We start from the raw sequence: 12568 nt of genomic DNA on the forward strand, positions 1-12568 counted from the left end.
GAAGGCTTCAGCTTGTGCATGCAGAATCAGGCTGTCTGTCATGAAAATAGCAGAGGTTTCACCTCTCTTGCAACAAAATGTTTCAGAGGCATTATATTCTCCTTACATGTGACATGATACAGTTGGACTTTGTCCTTGCCTCGGTTTCAAGTAAGAGGTCAAGTTTATTTTTCCTCTCTATTTTCCTATATGGGATTAATCTTTCAGAGGAGACCGCTTATTTTTAAAAAGCCAAACTTCTCTGCTTTCATCGCTGTGGCACTCCATTGTCAATCTGCAGCTCCACATCACTCCCAGACTCCCAGTGCTTAAGGCGCTCTTCGTCCTACAGCACAATGGCTTCGGCCCTTACCACGTGCAGTCTGCATCATGCGTGGCACCCATGGCGTGATAACCTGTGGTTACACTGCACCTGGCTGCGTTACACACCAGCACACTATCATTTATTGCAGGTTATGGTTCTGAACACATCTGAAATCACTCCCTGGGGTATTCGGAGTTTTAATGGAAGGAAGGAGGAGGAAACCAGAAACTTTTTTTCTATAAATCCCATAAAGTATCCATAGCATTTTCATAAGTGATAGAAACAGTCATTCACAAACCTCAGCAACTGTTAGGGGAGCACAACAGGGAAACAATAAACTCTTCAGGTTTCTTTGTGGAAAATGGGAGATAACATTATTTTGAACAAAAATATAATTAGCAACGTGGTGGGCTGACTCAAGAGAAAACCAAAATGGCTTAAAAAATTCACCTGGTAAATCTCTGTTCCTCTGTTCAACTGAGGCTATCAGGCAAAATTCCAATCTTGCATTATTAAAGGCAACTTGACTTCATTGGATGATCAATACAATAAGGAGATGCATAAGCAATAAGAATGACAAAGCAGAAAGACAAAAAAATATGAATTTTATTGATAGACCTGCCAATCCCTGGCTAATCACAGTGTGGGAAAACAGAATAATGTGCTGAGCTCTAAAGATGAAAATCACATTGCAAGGACTAGACATCGTTGTAAAACTAAAAGATAAACAACATCTTTCCCTTCAATGGCACCACTACCGTGTGACTCCGAATAAATTATGTGAAAATAGATTTACAGGCTCATGCCCTAAACTTATTCTTCCTTTGATAAGAAAACATGCAAACATAATGATCTGGAGAAGAAAATGAAATCCCCAGGACTGGATCAAATTCAGAATAAAAACAAAGAGGTTCTTCAAAAGCTAATCTCTCAGAAGTCTCTGTACTACATGATACTCTCTCAAGGTGCAGATTTCTCTACCTTGCTGCTTAAGTATGCTTTACTATGCAAAGCATAACAATGAGGAGCATTTTTTTTTATTCAGTTAAAAGGTAGCAAATTATCTTAAGTCACAAAAGTAGAGAAACCAGATACTAGAGCATTAAATAAGAAGTGGTAGGAATCAGACTCTCAAACAAATACAGAGATGTCACTCTATTACCTATTAGATATATTTATTTTATGAAAATTTAGCATAATGTTTTCTTTATCAGCTATTATGTCAGGCATTTCTGAATAAACATATTCAGATACCCAAAGCATCCTCCCAATTAAAGGAAGTGAACTTTATCAGTAAACTGACCTGTAAATGAAACCAACTGCCAAGGGTGTTCCAGAGAGCATCACCCTAATGAAACTGGAGCTGGCAGTCACCTTCCTGCTGCTTTCTCAAAAGCCAGAAGAATATTAACTGACCCCAGGGATTTACAGTTCCTCCCACCCAGAGCCTCCCCACACCCACACTCTTCCATTCTGTTCTCAGCTGGACAAACCGTTCCTCATTCCCACAAAATTTGCCTGCAGAAAGGACACCTTACTTGACACCATCAAGATAAAATGGGAAATGCCCCACTGCAGTTGGCTGCTCGTGGAGTCTGAGATTTGGTAGGGGCCAGCATCCAGCTAAAGCTGCCACCTTTGAAATACAGGAACTCTGTCTCCTGCAGATAAGTGGCCACACAGAAACTGCAGTGACAACAAACTCCCTGACTTGTGTTTAGCCAGATGGAGACTTTAGGGCTGGTAGCAAAGACAGACATGGGAGAGAGTTGTAGAAGCCATACATCCAAATAAACCAAAGGAGTTTCAAGTTCATATCCCCCTGCAGAATGCAGGCAGCAAGCATGAGAGCTAGTATCGCACATGAAGGGGAGGTGTTTAAGCCTCACTTTGTACAAGCTCTGTGGGTTGTCAGAACTCACATCTTGGGGGCTGCAAGGAGTCCCCATTTCTTCTGTAATTCTGGTTCATAATTTGCAGCTCCTGTATTGACAAGGTCAAGGACAGAACCCAGAGTTCTGACTCCAAATCCTCAAATCTACCAAGATGTCATTTCTTTCCTATTTTATCCTCCTGAAAACAAGTCCGAGAAGAAAACACCACCAGGACTATTGCTCCCTAACCACAATTAACTGTCTGACAGACTGGTAGCAGCCCTGCAGCCCAGCGTCTTTCAAATGCCCTCTCCCACACACTGTAGCTTGACAGATGGTGAAGGCAGTAGGTAGGTAGTCCTACCTTTGCACGAACAGCAGTCACACCTCACACCCATGTGCCGATGGGAGCCCCTGAGCACAGCTAGCATGAAAGCAGGAGAGCTGGTTTCCTCAAGTCAGAGCCTGGCACAGACAGTGGCAGAAGAGCACGCAATAGCCATGAGGCAAGGACTCTTTCAGTAGATAGCTGTTTTCCCTGATGTGACCCTACCCTGCATAACCACAACTCTCTAGACAACTCAAAGAAGAGGAGGGTGAGGACTAACACAGTACATATTTACTATGCCTTTTCTATGATCTTTGGTACTTAAATTCTGCCCGCCTCTTTACCTTTTGCCTGTCAGCTCTCATGTGTCTCAGTTAAGGACCAGCCCTACAGGGTGCTGAGTTGATTAAATGTCTTTCAGCCTAGTTCTTCAGGCATTCATTGATTACAGTGGCTTTCCTGGAAGTCTCTTGAATCAAGATCTACAAGTTAAACATCAGGTTTATTGCCTCTCCCACATGGTTTCTTTCAATCATCCAACATTATCTCGAGAAGGTCACAACAAGAGCTTTACAACATTTGATGAAATACCCGGTTCTCAGACTAGCTTATTCCTACGGACTTCTCTCCAGAGCAATCCAAGTTTCTGAATTGGTATGAAAGACTTACATAGGCATATCTTGCATTCTAGAGATATCAGCTCAAGCACATGATTGATCCTGTTCCAGCTGGTCACTTAGGTCCAGGTACAAAAATGCAAACAAAATGTAATTCAGCAAGTTAGCAATTCTGATATTTACAGATTACAAACTGTGTATCTTTAACATGCTCAAGTTTTTGTGTTTTTTTTTTCTATTGGATCTGTGGAAAACTTAAGGATATGTAGAAAGCCTGCAGACTGAAATCTCAATAGCCCATGCAGCTTCTGCTGTTTCCACATATAGATTGTTCAGGAGGTAGCCACTACATATTGAGTGTTAACAGTACTGAAAACTTGGTAATTGGGTAAATATATGAGCCTAGAAAGTGCTAAATTCTTTGTGTTCTGTTATTTACATAAATATGAGGCTACAAAGAAGAAGCTCAGAATAACTTTTTCTCTTAATGAAAGAACTTTGTCTCAGCTAAAGGCTCATTAGGTACATGTACCTAAATTTCTCTGTACTGGGTAACACTGATGACTTCTCTTCAACCCACTTTCAAAAATATTTTTTGCCTTATTTTCAATTTAACTGGTACATTTATTAGTAATAAACATGCATTGTCCTAATGCATTTCTCATATAACCAAACAACTGAAAAAAAGACAAGTACTGTTTTTATTGTTTCAGAAATAAAAGTGCACATGCATGATGCAAAAAATATATTAAGTAATCCAGTATAATCTGGATAATTATTTTAAATGCCTACTCCAAAACCCTGAATGTGTGAGCCTACAAGTCTACTTCCTATGTTTTTCTATCTGCAAGATCTGCAAGTAATTTAGTCTTGTTTTCACAGAGCGCAAAGACATTCCATTTGTTTACACTAGAGACAAATTTTACTCAATTGACGCAATTCCATTGATTAAATAATGGCTTTCTTCCTCATTTTAGGCAATTTCAGCCTTATATCATGACATAAAAGAGGTAAGTGATTGTCATCTGTGTTCATATTATGTGACGGGCAGATTATCAGGTATGAGCCTTGCTGCCTAATGACAGGACCTTTTCAAGGACTGATTTAAGTCTGAATGCTCATAACCTGTTCTGAAAACTAGGCAGATGATTAAATAAGTCAACAAAGGGTCAACTATAGGCCAACTACAGGTGATTTAACTGGAGAGACCTCTAGCAGGTCAAGTGAAATAAAGCAGATATAATTTGTCCAATGTATGCATTAAAAACAGCGGGGAAGATCAGCTTCTGTTCATCTGCCACCTTTATGATAACTCTTCTTTAACAAGGGTATTGAACATACCAGATCCTCTTTACAGGTTTTTTTTGTTTGTTTGTTTGGTGTTTTTTTAATGGAAAAAGCACACAAGAGTCTCCGTATTCCCCCTTTAGCACAGAGATTTATCTTAGAGAGAACAACATGCTGAATTAGCTGTTACTTTTGGAAGATAAGAAAATAAAATCCTTGGCAACCCTAGTAGCTAGAGTACCACTGGAATGCTTTCAGAGCAATTGTGACATTTTGCCCTAATGTGCTTGCGCAGTGCAAATCGTGATAGCGTCATTTTGCCCATCCACAGGCTCTCCAAAACCCTACCATATAACGTAGCATTTTGGGGGGGTCCTAAGCTCGTGCAAGCTATCAGCCGCTGCGTGGGAGCCCAGAAATGGCTCAGTTCCTGGGGCCAACATGCAATGTCCGTGGAGAGGCAGGGAAAGCCTCAGCACAGGAGCAGAGGTGAGGGGGGCAAGCAGAATGGTACTGCCCACCTGCTCATCACCTCCTTATCCACCCACCAGAAAAGGCCCTTCGAGTCTGACTTCAGTGAAGTACCAGTGACATCTAGTGGACAGCTTTTCTACAATGATGTTTCTAATGGGGCAAAACCGGTAACCTTCCAAATCCTTTGAGGGAAGCTACACAGCAAGGCTCAGTAAAGGGTAGATTTAAAAGGGAACTTTAAAGGTTTTCTAGCCCATTCCCGTCTAGTGCAGAGCTGACTATACCCGGGTCGTTCCTAACAATAGCAAGCACAAACAGATCTTAAAAACCTTTAGTGATGGAGCCACAGCCATGCTTCTTCCGGAGCACAGTGAGACTATACTGACCAGCAGTACATAAAGTTGTTCATACCTACCTAGAATTATAAGCATCTCTCCATATCTAGCCTGAGTTATTTGCTGCAGTGTAACACCCTTTTTCCCCTCCACACTCTTGTCCTACCCATGAGAGGCACGGAGAACAGCGAGCGCTTACACCTCACCTGGCATTACTTGGCTGAGCAGCTGTAGCACAATATGCAAGGGGCCTGGACAGGTGAGCTGCCTGCCTCACCAGTCCCTGCAAAGCATGTAACCTCAGCTTCTCATAAATGCAGGCTTTATCCAAAACTGGTTGAGATTTCACAGTTGCATGGGAAAAAAAAAAAAAAAAAAAAGAAAAAAGGAAAAAAAAAAAAGAAAAAAAAGCACATCCCTACCAACAGGTCAATGCCCTAACTGAACTGAAATACCCCTGTTCCAAAGGGAAATGCGCAAATCCACATTTCTCGATCTCATTTCTTCAGGAATAGTTTCAAAAATAGCCTACTTGAGGCACACAGCTCACACGAAGATTTTAGCTCCAAAAGCTAAGCTTCAGCAGAGCTACATGCAGCAGTAGCAGGGATCTTACAGTGGAAAATACAAGGTCACTGCAGCTCTAAGTATGATTTACCTGCCTTTGCCTGTATATAGTGTACCAGCAGCTAATCCCTTCCTAAATAACACCGCTCAAATGATATTTCATTTCTTAAACCAAAGTACAGACTTGTTAGGTTTCAGCAGTAATTCCAAACACTAAAAACATCTAAAAGCTATAAAAACAACAGTAATTTATTTTCTGAATAAGATTCTACATAAGCACTTCACAGATACTCCTGAAACTTGCTCGAAAAACACAAAGCTTTCCTAAGCCAGTATCCAGAGCCCGGTGGTTTAGGCTGCTGTGTGTGCTTCACACCACACAGCAACATCTGCTAGCAGTTAATTTGCAAAATGGGAGACTGTCACCACAAAATGTAGACCTTTTAAAATAAACACAAGAAAAATATTACCAAGCAAAAATAAAACTGCATAATAAATATAAGTGGGTGGTAGCTGCACACTGGTATAGAGGATTTTATAGCAGATCAAACAAATCACCACACTGAAACTGCCCACCACAGTTCCGCTTTCAAGAGACTACTGTTGTCAGGCTGAGAGCTGGACCTCTCTCATCTCCCCCTTGCCATTTTTCCCCTGTAAAAATGTCCTAATTACCTATTTTCTTTCGTGGGATCAGAACATTAAAAATATTAACCTCAAAACCCAAGTTTCCAAAGTACTCTGTCAGCAAGAAAGGCTCAGTCTTTCTTCTTTACGAGCTCTAACTATAGACAAGCAGGGAAATGTGGTCCCAATATTAGATGAAATATGGCTTAAAAGCAAAGTCAGAACTCACTTACTGGTCCTCAGTGGAAGTGTTGTTCTCTGATGGACAAAACTGTTTGCATTAAATAATGAGAGCTGGAAAAAAGTAAAGTTTTCCCTTATGTCTTTATATTCCTCAGTATGAACAAGAAAAGGGCAATTCTGCAATTTTGAAAAGAAATATATATATATAGTGAAAAATTAACTTTAAAATGAAAGACAAAAAATCCAATGGTCCAGGTGGTATGAACTGGGAAAGGTTACATTGTGAGCCTTTCCAAATAGGACTTAGTAGATGTTATTGTCAGGATTGTACTGAAAGAAATATCCCAGTCTATGCCATAAAACCTAGTCAGGAATCACAAGCTCCACATTCCTCTGCTGTTTGCATTTAAGCAGGAACCCCATTGGCAAAATGAACTTTTCAGCTACCACTATCATTGTGAGAATGGGAACTCCCACATTGCTTTTTCTCGCAATTTGATGCTCTTGGAGTTTCAAGGCAGACTGTTGTGGCATCCTTAGTCATGAGAACACGTTGCCTCATACAGGCCGGGCTTGTACTCAGCACTAACAGTGCAGGCCTGCTGATTGATTGCATGGGAATCTACACCATGAATTTTTAAGGAGAAGGGTTTCAATTTGCTTTTGCAAAGGCCTCCAGAAATCACACGAAAAAAAAAGCAGAGCATTAAGACTCAACTTGAGCACACAGTTTTCTTGTGCACAAAAAGATCTGGATTTGGGTAGTAGGTTGGATGAAGTTCCCACTGAAGACGCTGGGAGAAAAAAAAAAAAAAAATTGTATTATTTTCAGCGGGGCAGAATTAAATACCTGCTGAACACTGACACTGGTGGAGGATATGTTAAAAAACCCCACAGAGGCGAGCTGCCTATTTAACATTTATGTTTGTTTTTTGTTGTGTTTTGTTTGTTTGTTTGTTTGTTTTTTAAATCTTGTTTTCTCCCTCATTCTGCCTTTTTGCTGGAAAGTCCAGAAGGTGCAAAGAGAATGCAGGTAGAGCCATTTTCATGGCTCCAGCACCTGCCTGCTGCTCTTAGCAACGGAAGCCTTTGTGCAGTGCTTTCAGGTGACTCTTGGCAGCTCGGGTACTCCCAGCTCCCCACCAAATTCTGGGACTCGATTCATCTCAGGGTGAGAGGTGATGAAATAAAAACAAAGTGAGATGTTGGATAACTGTTCACTCATTCACTGAGGCCTATCCATCCTGTCCCCAGTGCAAGGCTGAGCTAAGCCCAAAAGTGCAAGCTACACATGAGTGAAGAGGGCCTCTTCCATGGTGGAAACAGGCATTTCACAGACATTCTTGAGGAGAGAGCCATGCCTAGAGAGATTTCTGGCCCACGGGGTCTGCCAGGAGCTGCAGGAAATGGCATTCCATGCAGGAGAAAGCTGACTTTTGCAGGCAATTGAATGTACTGCAACTGATAGCACTCAGGTCAGATGTCAAAGGAGGACTGGTGCCAGACGGTGATATATGGCTGGCATGAAATGGCTTGGGGCGTCATCACCACCTTCCATCTGAAGATATCAAAGACACAGTCAGACATGAACAGATAACATCCACTCACACTTGGAGAAACTGGAATTCCAGTGCTTCCAAATATTTCTATCCCCAAGGTAGTCCCAATGAATTAACCCTTGTAGAACCCTTAAGCATGCAAATGTATTTGGTTACCCACAGGATATAAACAGGAAAACAGAAAAACAAGATTCTGGGAAGCATTTTCACACGTGCTTAGTGACCAACTCTGCCATTTGACTGGATGAGGTATACTAAAGTTCCTCTTCTTTCAGTTTGGGTAGATCTAGCAGACACTTTCCCCTTTGCTGTGGGGAGTGAAAGCAGCCCCTGCCACCCCCTGCCTCAAGGCTGTGTCTCAGTCCCCCAGACAGCCCTGATTAGCCAAGCCTGAGTTAACCATGTTAGAGCTGTACTGTTTCCCTGCTCCTGCTCTTCCGTTGCCACAAACGTAGCTACTCGTCCATCTTCATCTGTTTGCTCTCAGGTTAGGCAAGGTCAGAGCATGACGTCCCCTCAGGCCCCTCGACACTTGAAATGTTTATGTGCAGGAATAACTCTCTGCCATTCAACCAAACTGGATTAGAGTTCACTTGACTGAGCCTCTTGTGTTTATTTGATAACGGTGATTTTTAAACCAGATCTGTCCAAGGGGGAACTGTGCTGTGTGTTGGCTGTGATTTTGCCCATAATCCATAGGAATCATAGGTTAGGAATAACACATAATTTGACTCTTTTACTGGAAGTTGTCACTATCCTTTCATTATTACAAAATAAAGTTAATGATCCAGCCAGGCATTTAACTTTAACAATCTAAGTTTAATTGTCCAAGGGGATGGACTATTTTAGACTGGGCATAGATGTCTCACATCTGTACTGAGAATTGGGAGCCTTCTCACCATAGTAAAAGTGAATCCCTGGTGGTTTATCTGACTTACAGGCTTTTACAACTCCAGATCTCTATATCCATGCTCTGCATTGTTTCTCCAGAAGTTTTACTGCTACATATTTTCATAGTTACAAATTATCTTTCACATTTCTTCTCAGTTATTCAAAGTAGGCAGTTTTCCCAAGAAGTATTTTAAATGCTTTACTCTTATATAGCCTGTTTTGAAACTGGGAGGCAACTATGAAGACACACACAAGTCACTTTAGCTTTTGCTCTTATATTTAATTCGCTGTTCAGACTCCAGAATTGTTTTTTTTACGTCTGTCACAGGGTATCTGTCATCACTTGTCTTCAGAAGCCCAGCAGGGTATCCTGAACAATACCAGCCTTGCAACAGGGAAGAAGGTTCCTTTCTTCCCAAGGTTTTAGTGGCAAAGTCTCAGGCAACAGAGTGAAGCATTGTGTGTCAGAGCCCAAACTGGAGTAGAAAAAAAAAAGCAAACAGAAAACAGCTTTTCCACCCACCCATTTTTGCTGCGAGTCCAAACTCTCCCTGAGTTATGGCAAGCACCCTGGAAAATATAAGATTTTTCCAAATTAAAAGACCGTATGTCCAGACCACAATTCCTTTCTAGACAAAATCATAGAAAGTCCCCTTGCATTCACAGTCTACACCAGTGGAAACAAGAAGTGCTTGCTTACCCTTTTTCCCAGGATCCTATGGGAAGAAAGAAGAAGGAGAGAAGGAGCAGCTTCAAAGAAGTCTGTGTGATGCTGAGCCCTAGACATCACCGCACCACTCCTCTACAAGCAGCTGCCTTGGGAACACTTACATTCTGCTGGTACCTGGCTGTCTTCTGTCTGCAAAGAGAACACAAAACCCAAGTTTTGCTTGGTTTCATACTCCCCTCTCAGCTCAGGGCACACACAACTGCACGTTTGGTGGCCTGCCCATAGCACTGCCACTGTCCCAGCTGTTAGGCCCTACGGTACAGTGATCCCAAGTACCAGAGAGCCACAGGTGCTCATCTCCTCCCCACCTTGCTGTGGGCAATGGACTGGCTGAAAGTCAGCTGAACCTTAGCATCAGCCACTTCTCCCATTAGCCACTCTGCCTGGTGGTGGTGGCAGTGCTGGTCACACATGAGAAGAAAAAAGCCTGCAGGCATGGGCAGGCCTCAGCTGCACAGCTGCCACCACAGGCCGGAGGAGCCACAGGTGCTCCAGCTCAGGATCACCACACAGCTGTGATCCACCCTCAGAGCCACCACACACCTCCCCAGTCCTTCCTGCAGCTTTGGGATGAAGGAAAAAGATAACTCAAAAAAAAAAAAAAAAACACTCATTTTTCCCAGAAAGCTAGCCCAGATGGAAGCCCCTTTCCAGAAGCGTTTTCAATCAGGTGGCCATTAGGGCACATTCAAGGTCCCCTTGCACCACTTTTTCATCATACCCAGGATCTGCTTCATTGTGCCTAGGAATTGATAAAAATCAGCCTCAGGCTCCCAAATGACAGTGATTTCTTTTCAGGGATTTGTGGCTGTCTCAGCAAAGTCTTTTATTCAGAAAGACTGAGGAACGTTATATGCATCTGTGAGCTCTTTATCCCTTCAGACTAAGGACTACTTCTAGACTTTTTCAAATTACTTTCACATTCTTTGGTTAGGCCTTGCAGGAAAGAATCTAAGGAAGATCTTATCTCAGCTTTGGCATGTAATGACCTTGCTGCTCCATTTCATCACTGGTTTTTGGATCATGTTATTAGGGATAATATTGGGAATTATGGGATTATCTTAGACTTCCAATTATATTTTACATTGACTAATTTATTCTGTCTTCCCTTTCATGAATGTTCAATGTAATATATGAGACAGAGGGTTTATAAGAGTCTAAAGGTATTAAGCTTTCACCTAATCACTATTGTTTGAGGTCTTATGGAAACTCAGTCTGATCTGCAGCTGGGTATTACTAATATCTGACCCCAGACACGTGATGGTACATTAAAAGTGCTAGTAAAGTATCTGGTTAGCAGATTCGTGAAGGGAAAGTTAATGAACTAGTACTATATGTACGCCGCTGTGCATGTAAGTTATATCTGGCTGCCATGTGTGCCCAGAAGCAGTTCTTTCTCCAAGTATGCTGAAAAGCTCTGTCACCACAAGTCAGGCGCACCCCTGATATTTTTCATAAGGCTCCAGAGGAAATTAATGTTGGTTCTTCAAGGTTATAGCTTTTGTATGATAAAAAACCCTACACCAGCTGTATCATATGGAAAACAGAAACAGATCAGAACAGAGACAGGTAACATAATCCACGTGCAACTGATAATTCAAGCACAGGTCTGATGTTCAGCATTTGACAGCATGATAGAGGAGGCCAGGGGTTTACCTCCTTAAAACATCCAATGTCAGTGGGAGAAATGAAAGCAACTCAAAAATGTGCAGACTGATCATGATGGAAGGTGAGCTATAAAAAAGGAATAATTGTTATTGAAGGTGCTTAACAGGGTAACAAAGCTTTCACGGATCAATACTGAGTCAGAGACAGAGCCCATGTGGTTATTGGTAAATGGGATACAGAAGTCACCACACATTAACTAGTGTAGGTGCAGAGATCTAGCACAGATCAAGAATGCAAAAGCTCAGCTGACAAGACAGAGACATATCATCACGTCTGGTTTACAGAGGTAGAACCATTGGGCAACATCCTGACAATGACTTGCCCAACACCTTTCAGGGTCTCCTCTCCCAAAGTCCAGAAAAAAACGTCCAGACTTCCCAGGTTGAAAACCAGTATTTCATTTATAAAAGTTCACCCTTCTCCATTGACACTTATGCCTGAAACACAGAGAAAATTGGCTCCTACATCATACATGCATACTGCTTACTGTGCAAACCTTCGCGTTCCCTTTCCCAGCTTGTTTGGCTGTCTGGAAAGCTCTTGGTTTGGGTTGCTCCCTGCACTACTCTCAGAAGAGAAGGACAAATGGATGGACAGAGGGGGAATGTAGTCAACAGGCCCAGTTCTTTGTTATAGTGAAAGAGGAGGGATAGGTGCTGATGTTCAGGTTTTTAAGGCAATACAGGAGCTGTCCTGCCTGTCAGAGCAGCACCAGCTGCTCACAACAAAGCTATGGCTCTGCAGTGAAGTTACAGATATGCTGACATGTTCTGCTTAAAGTAAATAGCCACGCATAGGGCTTAAATATCAGGTTAAACATTTATGCACTACAAATGCTTCACTGAGTCAAGGCCTAAAGTAAGACCTGAAACTTTGTAGTGCCTGCAGCGAAGTCCCTAGTCATTTCAGTGTGCTTTACACTAAGACACATGCGACAAATCTGCAGGTATCAGGAGGTTTTCGGTGTGAAAAGCTCTGAATGGTGTACTCCTGGACAAACAGCAGACACAACAGCAAGGCGCGCTCTGCCCTTGCCAGAGTTCCAGCTTTACGCACAGGATTGAAAGGCTCGCAGTTAATAAGATGACTGGATGCTTAAAAAATGCCTCGATGAGACACAGAGC

The 12568-nt window shown here is 42.2% G+C and overlaps 1 long non-coding RNA gene across 2 annotated transcripts; it reads right to left on the reverse strand.

Moving 5' to 3' along the window:
* Positions 1-6101: 6101 nt before the first annotated feature.
* Positions 6102-10622, reverse strand: LOC121066796. Of its 2 annotated transcripts, none has more exons than XR_005817959.1 (3): positions 10498-10622; positions 9747-9905; positions 6102-9616 (listed from the first exon to the last, which is right to left on the reverse strand). It is a non-coding gene; the product is annotated as an uncharacterized LOC121066796 (long non-coding RNA). The 2 variants fall into 2 exon arrangements; XR_005817958.1 differs by lacking the exon at positions 10498-10622 and adding an exon at positions 10085-10393.
* Positions 10623-12568: the final 1946 nt, after the last annotated feature.

This window comes from Cygnus olor, chromosome 3 (genome assembly GCF_009769625.2).
Source record: "Cygnus olor isolate bCygOlo1 chromosome 3, bCygOlo1.pri.v2, whole genome shotgun sequence".
NCBI lineage: Eukaryota > Metazoa > Chordata > Aves > Anseriformes > Anatidae > Cygnus > Cygnus olor.